Raw genomic sequence first — 15848 nt, 5'->3', positions numbered from 1 at the left:
GTGTTTATCACTTGAAAGAATGTAGATTGGTGTAGATTAATTACTACATAGTATACATTCTAAAATATAAACAACCCATGTCGATTCCCTAATTTTGACAAATGGATCATGGCAACAAAAGATGTTAATATCAGGGGAAACTAGGTGATGAGTATAGGGAAAATCTCTGTACTATCTTTGCAAATCTTCTGGAACTCTAATATTATTCCAAAATAAAAGGTTTATTGAAAAGATTGAGAAACCATTAATAAAGATGTAGTGAAAGGGCCCTATTAGTCAGCAGTAAAAAGAGAAAAGGGTAAATTTATTTTGAAGGAAATATTCCTTATCAAAAAGCTACTCTAGCACAACTACCACCACATGAAGCTCTGCCACGAGCTGGCTCAAGGGCTACAACAAGGCCGTGACTATAACAAGGACCAGAGGTTGCTCCAACATCGAACTACAGTGCCCTGCCAAGGCATGTAGCACACAACAACAGTTTTAACTAATAAAGAGGATCCTTTTCAGAGGTTCTTTGTAACACCCAAGAGGGAGGAAATACAAATAGGATTTTAACAGGGTAGAAAAGACATATTGCTTATTTTTCAATCTCAGGTTTCAATGAATACTCAAGAATATAAAAAAAGAACAAAGGGGGAAAATCAGTTTATCAATTAACTCAGAGAAACATCAAGAGAATATGAAGAGGCCAAGAAATCCTGGGGGAAATGCCTCTTCAGTTGACCATGTCTACTTCCAAAATAGTCCACCGGGGTCCTACAAGTCATGTGACCTCAACCATCTCAGCAGGGACACTCCCATGTTTAGACCTATGATTACTACCAAAGACTAACGTTTGTTACAAAAAAGTGATGTGGATATGAGGGTATCTCAGCACATGAATCCTAAGAAACGGGCAATTTTTTAAGATGCCCTTAAACAGTCATTTTAAAGCCCCATCCCTTCTCTGACAGAAGCTACTATTTAATCATTTGCCATTAGTTCTTAAAAGTGGAATGCACGGTCTAAAGTGCATTTTGGTCTGCACTGCTCACAAAATCCTGTGCTTGTGACTGGAAATGATGTAGACTTTGAAACTAGTGAAAGTCATTCAGGCTTTCGAAAACCAGTTCTTCACTGCTGTATGTCCTACCCCTGCCCTGCCTCAAGTACTAGAACAATCGATCATAAGACCTCAAAGAATCCCTTTATAAATATACATAAATGAAAGACCATATATTCATAAATATACATATCTGGCTGCACTTGTTTAAATGGTATTTAATGCATATCTCCTATGCTCACGGCTCTGTTCCACATGCCTACACAAATGTGCATTCTATCTGGGCTGGCAGACAACGACATGCCAATAATAAAATTAGTTAAGTTGTTTAAAAGTGTAATGTGATTAATTCTACAAAGAAATATTATATGCTATTAAAAAGCAAAAGTTGCAAAAAAAAATAACAATAGCAAAAAGGGGGTATTATTCTATACTGGGGTCAGTAGAAGGCTCAATTCTTTCATCTGAGTCCTAAATGACTAAGAGTCGGTTAGGGTAGACCAAAGGAGAGAGGAAGGAGAGAGGAGGGAGAGGAGGGATACAGTATGTCCCAGGCCCAAGGCAGAAAGGAGAATGGCATTTCCAAGGAGCAGAAAGCAAGCCCATGTAACCAGAACATTGGCGGTCCAAGGGCGCATAGTACACAACACGCCTGGTAGAAAGGCCAGGCCAGGCCACACAGGACTGAGGCAGGAATCTGATTATTATCCTAAGATCCTTGAATTTTCTGGTTAAGGCCAGTCCAAGCCTATAAAGCACGTTAAGAAGGAAAGAGATGTTTTCATATTTGTATTCAAGAAAGACCAATCTGGCTGCTGTGTGCAAGCAGGTAACAGAGGCTCCTTAGGGGCCTCTGCCATGGCCCTGCTGAGAATTCCTGTCCTGGCCTAAAGAGAAGTTCTCAAAGAATAAAAAACAAGGTGTGTTAATGTGCTTGGCTCATGGATTATTACCTTCTCTGTCTAATGAGCCATCACAGTATGAAATCCCGTCAGGTTCATCCAAACTGAAATTGGTAACAACGTAAACAAGGCGGCCAGTTCCACCCTGTGTAGGCGCAGGTATGTCCTTGGGCTTTAGGAGTGATGTACAGAAATGTTAACAGAAGGGACAGTGTGAAAAAACAAAGAATCTAAAATATAAAAGACAATAAACTCTAAAAATGACTCAGTTATGTCTCCCACTACACAGGTTAACCACTCACCATAAAACCAAAAAACATTGAAATAAAGCTTAATATTTACACATTTTTTCACAATAATCCTTGCAAGACATAGCAAAAATAAAACACTCAATATATTTTATCTGCTTTGGGCTGATATATTGATTATTGTTAAAAATTAACCATCAAATTACATTATACTAAACTGATCATTTAAATACTCGTTAATCAATAATACAAGAACCTCCTATCTCATACTTCTCTTCTATACACTATTTTTCCCAACAAACAACAAAATTTTTGCTGTAAAAATATTTAAATTCATAGGACCCTTAGATGGCTATTTGCAATATTATTTAGTATTACTCCTTTCAATTTCAGAATAAAATCTATATCAAAATGACATATAGACATTGCTTCTTATTTCTTGGTTTCTTTCTTATTGCTGTTATTGCATTTTAAATATATGATTCTGATTTAGAATATTTTCAAACTGCCAGAAAAAAGATACCATGTTACCTGCTTTGTTTTATCATCATGACTTTTTAAAATCTGAAATACTTACGAGAACCTCTTCATGGTGTAGACACAAACTTGAAGCTGCCTGCCAGACATTTCACGAAATTCTAAGGCATACAGAGCTGCTCTTTCCTCTTTTCTCCGAAGCCCAGGTATTTAAAATGAAACAAAGCAGCAAAACAAAACAAAACTGCCTCTCCTGCCCTTGGGGTCCTCTGTTCCTGAGTTAGCTGTTTTCCTTCATACCAATTTCCTTTCTCTTGAATTCCCTTCACCCATTTTTTCACAATCTTCCTCCAGGGAATAAACTCAGAACACAATTTCTCCCAGCAGTGGCCCTAAGGAGGCTGTACAAACGCAACCATCTCAGCTGGAACCACTGGGGAAAAAGGAGAGCAGGGAGGTAGTTCATAAGATTGAGATCTCAGAAGAACTAGATTTTTTTTGGAATAGTTAGACAAGTCTGGGAAGCAAGGACAACTTTCTTTTTTTATCTGCACTTGCAAGACATTAACGCAAATGCTGAAGACCCTTTCGGTTTCCAAAAGCACCCTAGAGATATGTATCTTATGTTTGCTGAGGAATTCAAACCACCAGTAATCAAACTTCTAGCAGTGGAAACCTTTACTCAATCCACTAAATCTCCACAAGAAGTGGCATTTTAATAGTAAATATTGTTTCCAAGTTCAAAATTGTAACATGTGTATACCCAACAAACAGAATTGATGTATGTTTGATAACAAAATTTTAAAGTTGAGCTTGATAGATGCCTGCTGCTTCCAAAGTCGAATTAGTTGTGGATTTCATTCTGGCTCCAGAGCAGTGACAAAATCCTAATTCACACAGAAATGTAGCTGAAATGTCCCTGTTTTCTCAAGAGCTCCTCTTAAAATCTCAGAATATTCATCAATTAAACTAATCTAGTAGCTTGAAAGAGGGATAGTAGAAACCTTTACTCAAATTAGAAATGGAATATTAGTAAGTTACTTAAATTTCTTAAATAGGGTAGTAGAAATATTTATTCAAAATGTTTATTAAAAATGGAATACTAATAATAACTAACTTGCATTTCTTAAATCGTAAACATTAAACATGGATGAAGTCAATGAGTAGATAACTCATCAACTCGGCTAGTCATTTGCTTCATATTTTTTTAATTTAATTTTATTTTTTCCATCACCAATTAGTTCCCATATACTGCCCCACCCCCACAATCACCACACTGTTGTCCATGCCCATGAGTCCTTTCTCTTCTTTGCTCACTGCCTCCACCCCACCCCCTAATCTCCTTTGTTTAGCAGAAAGTAGGCTTCAAAGTATATTTTACCATTATGATATGTTAAATAATATCATTTTCTTTAAAAATCCAAGTTACATGGATACCTACATATGATGTTAAAAAAAATCATTCAAAATTCAAAACAATTTATTTCAGGCTGACTCTACATTTTATTTCAGTTCCATTACCAGTTCTTTAACTGCAGCCACTTACGAGTAACTATAATTAAAGAGCTGGTAATGCAACTTAAATGTGATCTTGCTTGGCCAAATTCAGCTCATTTTGCTTAAAAACAGTCCATGTGGGTAGGTGAGACCTTTCAATTTAACAATAACGACTAAATATCCTGGATAAAATTACATTTTTATGATAGGATGGGTAATTTTGTATAATAGTTACTAAAGCATCCACTGAGTTTTACCTGGTATGAAACATCTATACTATAGTAACTGAGAAACTCCGTTAAAAGTTTTAAAATATTTGTTAAGGAAATTACTGTTATGCCCTGTTTCATCAATAACACATTTCTAGAAGTGCCAAATATATATCCAGAGATGGTAGGAAAAATTTTATTGTAAGAATCAATTTGAGCCCCAGGCAAGTAGCTCAGTTGGGAAGAGCACTGGCCTGATATGCCAAGATTGGAGGTTCAATCTCCCGTTGGGGCACGTACAAGAAGTAACCAGTGAACGCAGAAATAAAGAGAGCAACAGATAGATGTCTCTGTCTTTCATTCTCCAAAAATCAAAAATAAAAAACAAATAATCAATTTGGTAAAACAAATTAATACACTGGTGATCATCACTGTTCCAGTTTGTTAATTCATAAATGTGTATTCTTTTAGGGTTATTAAATAATTATTTTTTAATTAAATTTGAATTAAATAATGATTCCCTCTTAAATCATACTATGTTGTTAAGGAAGACAGCTTGAAAATCAATAATCTAAATAAAGCTCAAAAGATATGGGAATATCTTGGTTGACAGAAGTCAGACAATAGCTAATCCTAGTATTACGCCTTAATTCACCACTGACCAATGAAGACAGAGGGAGATCCACTAAAATGGAAACACACGCAGCGCCTCTTCCCACACATCAGGACAGCCATCCTTTCACATGACTGTTTCTCTCCATTCACTCGTGTGTGTTTTGTTTAATCTAAACGGTATATATGTATACTTATTCCAGGCATATTTTATTTATTTACTTTTCTTTTTTTATTGTTGTTCAACTACAGTCGCCCCCATTTTCTCCCCATTACTCTCCCCTGCCCTACCCACCTCCCACCTTCCACTTTCAATCCTCCCCCCACACGTTGTTTTTGTCCAGGGGTCCTTTCTACATGTTCCATGACTTGACCCTTACCCTTCTTTCTCCTGTTATCCCCCTCCTCCCTCTCCTCTAGGCCAGGCATGTTTTAAAAACAGAAGACATTGGGGACATTTTATTTATAGAACCCTTGAAGGGAGCAGTGTCAGATATTTAACTGGAAAATAAAGGAACTTTCTGAAGAACATTGTACAATATGTGTAATATTAAGACCCTAGAAAACAGGTGAACACGACCAGTGTTACAGAAATCAGTGCATCACTGACATTTCCATCAATAGGTTACGAAGGAGATTCAAGCACTTAGCACTGTCTCCTGACCGCAGGAAGGTCACACATGTATGCAGTCAGTTGCTTACGCCAACTATTAGAATTCTGTAACTAAACACCAGCAGTGGCTGATGTGGTATTTTATAAATAAGGTAGATTACTATATCAAAGTAAGTGACCTACTGTTAATAACTCAACATGGGACGATTGGTGAAATCTAACTAGATAATAGCATTGTATGTGTTAATTTTTTATCTTAATAACTGTATTATAGTTATGTAAGTGAATGCCCTTGTTTTATAGAAACTATATACAAAATATTTATAAATAAAGAGGTACCATATATGCAAATTACTCTCAATGATTTCATCAAATAATCACAGTGTGAGAGAAGGAGAATGGTAACATGAATGCCGTAAAATGTGGACAGCTGGAGAATCTGGGCACACAAGAATTAGCCTGACTTGTGCAAATTCTCTAGAACTGGAGTTCTCTCACAACAGCTTTAAAAACCATCTAACAAAAGATGTTCTTTTTCTTCATAATGATACTAAATAAACAACAACTGCAGGCATCTGCAATGCCATTTTAAATTTAGAGAAGAAGAACAAAGTAACAGGATACCCTCATAGAGATTTTCTATATGTACCTTATACATATATGTATATACAGTGAGTATGCACATACATATCTACAAGTAAAATGAATGCTAAGTGAATCCAGATAATCACTCTGAATTCCAAATTCATTACAATCGGATTTATTACATTATTTACATCCATAATCTTATTTACCATGATGCATATCTTTAAAAATAATTATGTTCTACAAAGTTCTCATAAAATTATTGGTCCATTTACAAGATTATTTCTATAACTATAAAAAATTTTACCAGTAAGTCAAAATTTTTCACGCAAAAACTTGTCAAACTATACATACTCATAAGACTTAAGGATTTATATTTCTCTTCTAACTTCACCAGTTGAAGTTCACAGTGAGATAAGGAAACAAATATTCAAGTATTTCACTTTAAAAAGATCTATATTGACATAATCTTTAGAAATGCACTGAAAAAAATCATGAAGTCACTTGTACTGAGTGTGTAGAGAGAGCAAAAAAATGTGAGAAATGATAAATTTTCAAGTACAGAGTCAGATACATAATTCCATCTATAAAATGATATGCACGAAAAATGTGCGATAGAGTGTTTTAAGTGCGTTAGGGTCAAGAACAGTTGCCCTGCAGTCTACCTTAACCACCTCTGCTGGGTGCTCCGAATAGCACATTTATATGCCTTGTACGTATGTATTCACAGCGAAGAACTATTTGAGTTTAATGGGTAAATGAAACAGGGTAAAAATAGAAGACTTTTTAAAAGATATTCAGAAACACAGAGGCAACAGACCTGTGCGTGGGGCAGGCACTCACTTTTCCGGTGCTGCATGCCTCTGAACTCAGCCCTTGGTCCTCTTCTCCGTCCCACTTACTCGGTGTTCATCAGTCTCACGGCTTTACATAACACCCTATAGCAACCAAATATACTGGTCTGTCTCCAGTTTGGACTTCTTGCGAACTCCTAAGTGGTTTATACGATTGCTTGTTAAACATCTCTGTTTGGATTTCTAAAAAGAAACTCAATTTCCATCTGTGAAAAACTGAACTCCTGATATCCCCCACGCCTGTCCTGCCAAAGTCCTCCGCATCTCTGCAGAGGCAACTGCAAATAACCAGGCACAGAAACTGAATTTAGCTTTGACTCCTGTCTTGCTGTTAGAATCCACATCCAGTTTGTCAGGAAACCTTGTAAGTTATACTTTCAAAACATACCCATCATCCAGTGAGTTCTTAACTATCTCCGTTGACACCTTCCCAGTCTAAGTCATCATACCACCATCTGTCACCTGGACTATCGAATAGCCTCCTAATTTTCTGTCTTTCTGCCCATGTCATCCCACAGGCTCTTTTCAACACACACAAAAACTGAATGATGCTTAAAAAACATAATCCAGATCATGTATTCCTCTGCTCAATAGTCACACTGGATCCCTCTTATGCTCAGAGAAAAGCTAAATTTGTTAAAAAGCTGACAACACTCAATGACCAGGCTCTCATTGTCTTTTGACTTCATCTCCTAGTGCCCTTCCCTTGCTTCCCTCTGTTTCAGGCACAGACGCTCCCTGGACCATACCACACATGGTCCTGCCTTGGGAACTTCATCCTGGCTGATTATACCAGCTGCAATACTTTTGCCACAGACAGTCACACGGCCAAATCCTTCACCCCTCTGAAGTCTTTGTTCAAGTGACACCTTCACAACAACCATCCTATTCAAAATAGCCGCCCATCCCACCTCCACCCTGGCATGCCAGATCCTCCTTTTACTTTTTCTTTTTCTACTTTTTTCTTCTTCCACAGAACTTGCCACTTTCTAACATGCTATTGAGCCTCCTGATTTATCATGCCTGTGATTTAATGACCATCTCTCTTTTTAAAATTTAAGCTCCAACAGACAAAGGATATTTTTTTGCTTCATTTACTGGTACATATAATAATGCCTAGCATATAACAGCCTTCAATAAATATTTGTTGAATGCAATTACGTTGAAACTTAAAGGAAAATTTAGTAGGGGTGTGGATGAATAGGTTATTATTAAAAATACTGAATTTGATGCCTTCGAGTTGTATTCAGGTGGATGAAGGGGACGTCTGTGAAGATTTCTGTGCAGAAATCCAGGGATTGCTCCAAATGGGCAGGAGGGCTAAACCCCTGGGTAAACACCTCTACTGTCTTCTCTCCAGGCCCCTAAGCCACAGTAGACCCCTGAGGCGGACAGCCAGAGATGAAGAAGTGACAGAGCAGGGACAGCAACAATCTACCTGTGACTTCAGGAGCACTGCTCTGCATCAGAATGACCTGGAGACACCGAAAGCATAGGGGAGACATTACCTCAGCCCACTCACTCTATACCTTTTATTTCTATACAGAAAATTTTCTAGAATGACATTTGCAAAATGTTGATAATAAATGCCCCCCAAACCCTGGAAATAGGCTCTGGTGTGGGTTTTTGCTTTTTTTGTCATTTCTCTAGTACGTGAATTTTTTTCCTAAAAATTCAAGTTAACTCTTATAAAAAAGAATTCTTCTAAAAGCATCTATTTCCTTACAAAAACAAAACTTGACATTCTTGAAAGATAAAACTGAATATATCAAATGTCTTGTAAGTCCCTTGCACGTAATATTGCACATTACAAGGTTTTTAACTGCTCTGTACTGAAGCACAACAGCTTAGGTGACAAGGGTACTGAAAACTCACTACCAGAGAGAACTGGAGTTGTTAGTCATTCCTATAAAGTCTGACATCATATGAGATTCAACAAATAATTTTAAGTATTTTAAATTATATCTAAAAAGTAGCCAGAAATGTGCCTCCAAGGAACTGTAGATAGATTTAATAAAGAAATAATATATATGTAATAAATACAGAAAATATTTCCAAACAACAGTACATAATCTTTACCTAAAATGGCACATATGGACAATCATAATGGGACTTATGTGTAATCTCGCCCAGAGTGAGGGGATTTGGTAAAACAGTGTCCCTGAATCCCAATCAATAGTATTTTATGACTTGGAGAACATATTATATAATAATCATTTTAATTTTATTCTCATTCTCTCTGTTGATATAAAATTCAATACATGTTTATTTTTCAAAATATAAGAGTGGAAAACCCAAGCACACTGAGAAAGTAAATGTCTAATGGATTTATTTTATAATTAGCTGTCCAATTAACTCACTGTTAACAAGTAACTATAGATGACTTCAACTCATTAGATACCAGCTAACAACTCTTTTATCAATGCTTTGTCAACTAACTGTACAGTGGCTCAGCAGAGTCACTTAAATAAATTAATTATGCATTGCAGCATATTTGCATATTTAAAATGTATGCATAAATTAACTATTTGTAATGCAGCATTACACTTAGGAGGTATTCCTCCTTTTTTGTTTCCCCTTGGGTTTTTCTCTACCAAATGAGTGACAGTTTAGAGAGTTCTGAAGTATTATTTCTACAGTGGCAGAATGTCACAAGCTGCCAAAATAGAGGAAGATACAAAGAAGAAAGCAGAAATAGTGCTGGCGAGGTTGTGGAGGAAAGGGAACCCTAGTGCAGTGTTGGTGAGAATGCAGACTGGCGAAGCCACTGTGGAAAACAGTATGGGATTTCCTCAGAAAACTAAAGATGGAACTATCTTTGAATCCAGCAATCCCACTGCTGGGACTATATCCTAAGAATCCTGAATCACCAATTAAAAAGAACCTATGCACCCCAATGTTCACAGCAGCATTATTTACAATAGCCAAGTGCTGGAAACAACCTAAGTGCCCATCAGTAAATGAGTGGATCAAAAAACTGGTATGTTTACACAGTAGAATACTATGCAGCAGCAAGAAAGGGGCCCCTACCCTTCACAACAGCATGGATGGACCTGGACAATGTTACGCCAAGTGAAATAAGCCAGGCGGTGAAACACAAATACCATATGATCTCACCTATAAGTGGAACCACCTAATCAACAAAACAAATACATGAGCAAAACAGAACCAGAGACTTGGAAATAAAGAACAAACTGGCAGTGACCAGAGGGGAAGGGGAAGGGGGATAATGGGGGAAAGGAAGGGACAAGCGAAGGAACATGAATAGAGGACTCTTGGGCATGGACAATGGGGGCACTGACTGTGGGAGTGGGGAGGCAGGGTAGGGGTGAGCAATGGAGAAAAAGGTGGAACAACTGTATTTGAACAACAATATAAGTATCAAGTGTACTGATAGAGGAAAACACTCAGACTGGAGTTTATATGGAAATGACCTGTTAGAAAGTATAAATGTCCACTGATTACTGTGTTTTGGAGTGACTGGTATTATGAGTGGAAAGCTGAACACCAGGCATATTCTTCTAGACCTCTAACCACTGTTTCAGACTTCTATCTCACTCACTACAACCCATCCTGCATTCTGGTGGCAGTGACCTGAGCTTCCTGGGGCCTCCCACAGGAAAAAGGCTAAGGAGCACTTCCAGCAGTATTCTCTTAAAGGTCTGAACCACTCCCTCTGGGCACTATCTCCATCGTAAAACCAGAATCAAACCTAGAGTTTGCCATCAAACTACCACCATTTGGAATGGAAAGAAGATGCTCATATTCAAGAGAGGCTCTTACCTGACAGTTTTCCTTCCCTTAAACAGAAAAATGAAATTTGTAGTCTGGGTTTTTGAACTTCCTTGTTATCCTACCCAGTGTAATTGGACTGCAGAGAAAATGGGGCTGAGCAAAGAGAATGTTTAATCTGGTAGAAGGAGGAGGCTGTCAGTGAATTTCTTTTAGACTTCAGTTATTTTTCACCAACTGTACGTCTATTTCTGTTTCTATCTTTTGTTGCACTGGGCTATGCACTGCATGGAATGATTCTGAGATTCCATGTGCGCTGCTAAAACCTAATGAAGAATGTTTGCTAAATAAAGCCTCTCACTATTTTGGTAGTAAGGATTGCATGGAGCTCTCTGGTTTAAGTGGGAACACAGAAACTTCCATCTTGAGTGCTTCCAGGGAGACTCTTCCTCGTTATTCAAATCTCTCTTCCACTAAGGCGGTTCCTTTCCCCTCCCACCAAATTCCACCCTGCCAGCCCTTTCTCCAACCTACCTCCCCCATACCTCATCTGCACCTTGCCTCATCCAAAATCAAATGCACTGGGCCCTGCAACAATACGCTATTTTGCTACGATGGTGTTATTCTAACACTAGTTTTAGGTCATTCCTTCATATTTAACCTCTTTTTTAAGTAGTTCAGAAAAATGTAAAGAAAAAAAAACAAGGGAGTAAAGGAGAAAGAAATTAAGAAACAGAGGGACCTATGAACAGAAAGCGCAGGGAGACCCAAGGAAAGTGAAGGAAGGACGAAAGGCAGAGGGGAGAAAAGTCCAAAGAAAAGGGAAAGAAGCAAGCAGAGAATTAACATCATTCACAAACACGGTTACTCCAGGGCAGGCATTTTGTCAAGTGCTTTACATGCAGTATTTCACTAAAATACTAAGTGCATATGTAGCATATTTACAGGGATAACATTTTTTCCTTGTGAACTACCTATTTTGGTCCCCAAATGGTCAGTTTCTGTTAGCTTGAAAAGGAAATAATATTTTAAGAACTATAAGCTTCCTAAAAAAAGAAAACAATGTGTCATGATGTATAATATGCTATTTATAGTCATTTCACGCCAGTACACAAACTCCAACTGGTATTATTTTAGTTTTAAAAAGTATATTAAAAAAAAAAGAAAACCTAAATAAAATAGTGTGTTCAATATTTTCTGGTATTATAATTGACTTTATCTAGTTATGTGCTCTTAAAAGATTTATCACCATGGTAACAAGATCCTTTGACAATTATTCTATTTTAGTGCAAAGTAATACAAAAGGGTTAAAAAATACCCTGTTCTTAAATCTTGAAACCCATATTCACTCTTAAAGTTTATCCTTTCCTCCCTTGTCATTTTTGAGAGGATGTTTAAGAATTTTTCTCTGTCCTGTTTCAGCCACCTCAAGCTGATCTGCATAGGAGCCGTTTTCAAACCACGAAAAACCACGAAAGCCGATGCACTTTGCAATAGTGCATTCCCAGCAGGAGCTGCGGCACTTAATTCAAATGGATAAACGTCGCCAGAGTTGGTTACATAATCCGGAAGGTTATTTGTTGTGCTTGGTATTTTAGACAAGTACAGATTTTGTCTCTGGGACAGGTAATGTTCTGAAAGAGGGTCACATGTGAGAAAGCCTCACTGTACATTATTTCAGTGCAGATACAACCGTGGAGATGATTCGGGTTGTCAATAAGCAATTCTTACACGTAAACACTCAGAAATTTTAAAAGTTCACATCTCCTCTGTGTTTGCTGGACTTTTATGTATCTCTTCATTAGCAGTGACCATAATGTCAAAATTAACATAATTGTTAAAGCTTTTTTCTCCATAAATCTTACCAAATTCACTTATATAATTCTGACACAGCATCTGGCACTTAACAGACTCTCAATAAATGCTGTGATGAGAAAAGCAATTACAGTGAGCATTGATTTGTTCTTCCTCAAGGAAGTATGCTGCTCTAACATACACGAAGAGCTAGTGTCTGCTGGATTGAGATTAAGTTTGCATTTAGGGAAGGAGAGAACATTAATAAAAAATGGTTGTTTAGCAAAATTGTGAAAATATGATTTTCTATTCAAGCTACATTACCATCCAGGTAAATCAGTCATAGGGTCAAACTTACCTCTTTCCACAAGGTCTCATAGCTTTAGCTGAACTCTGAAGGACATCAAAAGTATTCAAAGTATCTGGGAAATCCCTACTATTCAGCTTCAGTTTCCTGTACTCCTCATGAGTACGTCCCCCCACCCCAGGCCATCCAGCCCTCGGTGGGCAGAGGGAAGACCTGTCAACAGCTTCCGCACAGCTGCCACAGTCTGCCTCCATGTTTCCTGGCCACTCTGCGACTTCTGAGGAAAGACCCTGCTGCCACACCCTGCTCAGAATGAACTCCGTATGTCACCTCTGGACCACATCCTCTCTGAATCCCCATCTCTCCCACTCTGCAATAGGTCTCTGCAGTGAATGGGATTCTGCTTTGGATCCCTAAGGCTCAGCTGGAAATTCAAAAGACTTCACTGAGCCCAAATTCCTAACTGACTTTGGGACTCTTTGTACTTCCTCTGAGGTATCATAGTTTTTCCATTTTCTCCTTTTCCACGGGCTCCCTGCCATTCCTGGCTCTTGCCTCTATCTATTTCATCCCCAGAATATGGCAAAGTTGCCACAGATGGTTGGTGTCTTGACCCCTACAAAATAACGGGGCTAGCAGTCATCATGGACTGCACTCCGACCCGCCACACTCCCCCTGGCTCTCCTCAACCACTACTCTCTGCCCGCATCTTTTGGCTCTACATAGTGCTGACAGTGCAAAAAGCTTAAAGCACTTCTGTCCCTGTTAGTGTCACATTCCAACTCCCCTTCCTCACCTCACCGCCATTGTACCTGAATTCTAGAACATCCCACCACAGCAGCAGGTCTGAGTACTCCCTGCACCAGTGCCGGCTCGCAGGACGCTCACCCTGGCACGGAGGGAGGGGCTGCTCCCCCAGCCACTGCTTAGGCCTCTGCATGCTTTTCCTATCTGATTTTTCCGTAAACTAATATTCACTCAATAACTTAAATTTTCCTTTCAGCACTTAAGAAAGGGTTCTGTGGAATTATCTTTGCGTTTCCATTCACCTCTTCATACACTTCCACACTGGGCATAAAGGGGAAAGGTAATTTCCATTCTGCTTTCACTTCCAGGCTACTGTGTTCTTCTAAGAGAGGAAATGAAAGGAGCACCCCTCATCGCTGCCCTTGATGTGCTCTTTCTGCTCTCTGCCTCAGTGGCTCCAACACCTGAGAACACCAACTTAAGAAGATACGACAACCCTGACTAACCTCTTAGCAGAAAGTTCAGGCAAATGTAAAAAGAGCAAAGATGCTCAGAAACCAGGGACCCATGGCATAGTCCCAAGATTTTGTTCCCAATTGCACTCTGCATCTAGCTATGTTCAGACATTGTCACAGCTACACTGTTCACTTCACGACTCAAAATGAGCCGGAGGCTACTCAAACTGTTACTTACAAACATGTGAATTTGATCAGATTCTCTCAAGGCTCTTTTGCTTCCTTAATCCTTCAAGACCTGGGTCAGCAATGAGCCAAATACAGCCTGCCACCTGTTTATGTACAACCCATCAGCGAAGGACGACTTTTCCAGACAACTGTTAGTTATAAATTTGATGACAGGGAACAGTAACTTTGAACAATGATTAAGGAAAAAGTTATTCCCCCCCAAAAATTATACAACTAGTCTCATCAGTAGACTTGTATTACAAAAATGTGTCCTCAATTATTATTATACTTTGAACTTCATTAATAAAAATTTGTGGAAATTTGTTTGTTATATAGGCATCTACATTACATCCTTGATTTTGACTCACAGCCCACGGAGCCTGAAATAGTTACTATCTGGCCCTTTACACAAAAGGGTTGCTGATCCCTGCATTAATGAAACACAACAGGAGATGTTCCATGAAATGCAAAAGAAAACCTCCACAGCAGTTTACTTAAGGCAAGAACTCTGGAATTGTCACATCATATTTTCTCCAGATTAAAAAAAAATCTTTGTTTTTCTGCTTGTTATAATGTACATTAACTAAATGTTTTAAGCAGTAACTCCTCTATCCACATTCTCTTCCTAAACCAGGTATTGCTCTTTTGAAATCTGCACTCAGTACTAGCATTGATACAAAGCTTACTAATTATTAGGCTTTATGAACTTTAGAAACCCTATGAGTTAGGCATTATTGCTGTTTAAAGATAATGATGAAATGGAGGTTCAAAAAGCTAACCAGCTTACCTAAGACACAGAGCTAGTACAAAGCACAGCTTTCTTTGACTCTGAGCCCCTGAGTCCCTACTCTTAATCACAACAATGAACTGCTCCCACTGCTGTGTACCCTCTCCTTCTGACCATTTCCTTTGACTATCTCCAGCTTCCATTTGTCCTAAAGGGAGCAATGCTTCCCGCTGTTCACTCTGCTCTCCACACCCTCCCTCCAATTAGAAAGAGCCTCCCTGGCATGGAATTTAGAAGTGTAGCAAAAAAGCCTTGTACCAATGATAATTTGAACTTCAATTACCCGATCATTTTAAAATCACAAAGTCTAGCAGGAAACTGTGAATAAAGGCAAAGATGAAGCTGTGGCTGCCAGATCAAAGCTTGACTTGCCTTCCGGAAATTAGGAGATTTGGTCAAGAGAGCCAGTGTGAGTGGTGGTGGGGGGGGGGGGGTGTTGGATCTTCCACTTGGGTACTAAGCTATGTAAACTTTAACCTGGGGAGCCATTATCTGTCAAGGTGAAGAGCTATACAGAGTTACAGGAAACACAAATTAGTTGATCAGGAAAGGCAAAGTTTTAGCAGTAGGTAAACCTAGGTTGTCAATCCACTTCAACATTAACTCATTGTGTGACAGAAAATGACATCGTTTCACATAACCAGGATTTTTTGGTTTGCTTACTATTTGTTTATGTTGATGATTACTGCAGTTTGTTCCAAGTCTACTTCTATGATCTTAGGGCTCCAAAACACATACACTATATACAGTGACACA

At 38.5% G+C, this 15848-nt stretch overlaps 1 protein-coding gene across 4 annotated transcripts in view; it reads right to left on the bottom strand.

Moving 5' to 3' along the window:
- Positions 1 to 15848, bottom strand: part of PRR16 (proline rich 16) — a 249921-nt gene that overhangs the window by 184996 nt on the left and 49077 nt on the right. The window contains exon 1 of one of the 4 annotated variants that reach the window (XM_071219285.1): positions 2773 to 3295. The exons of the other annotated variants lie outside the window; for them this stretch is intronic. The gene's annotated coding sequence lies outside the window, so the exon portion shown is untranslated. Of the gene's footprint in view, positions 1 to 2772; positions 3296 to 15848 lie in introns of those variants that run through there. 4 annotated transcript variants of the gene reach the window in all.

Source organism: Desmodus rotundus, chromosome 1 (assembly GCF_022682495.2).
Source record: "Desmodus rotundus isolate HL8 chromosome 1, HLdesRot8A.1, whole genome shotgun sequence".
Taxonomy (NCBI): Eukaryota; Metazoa; Chordata; class Mammalia; order Chiroptera; family Phyllostomidae; genus Desmodus; species Desmodus rotundus.
The sequence above is the reverse complement of the archived record's forward strand: the minus strand, read 5'-3'. Positions and strand labels throughout refer to the sequence as shown.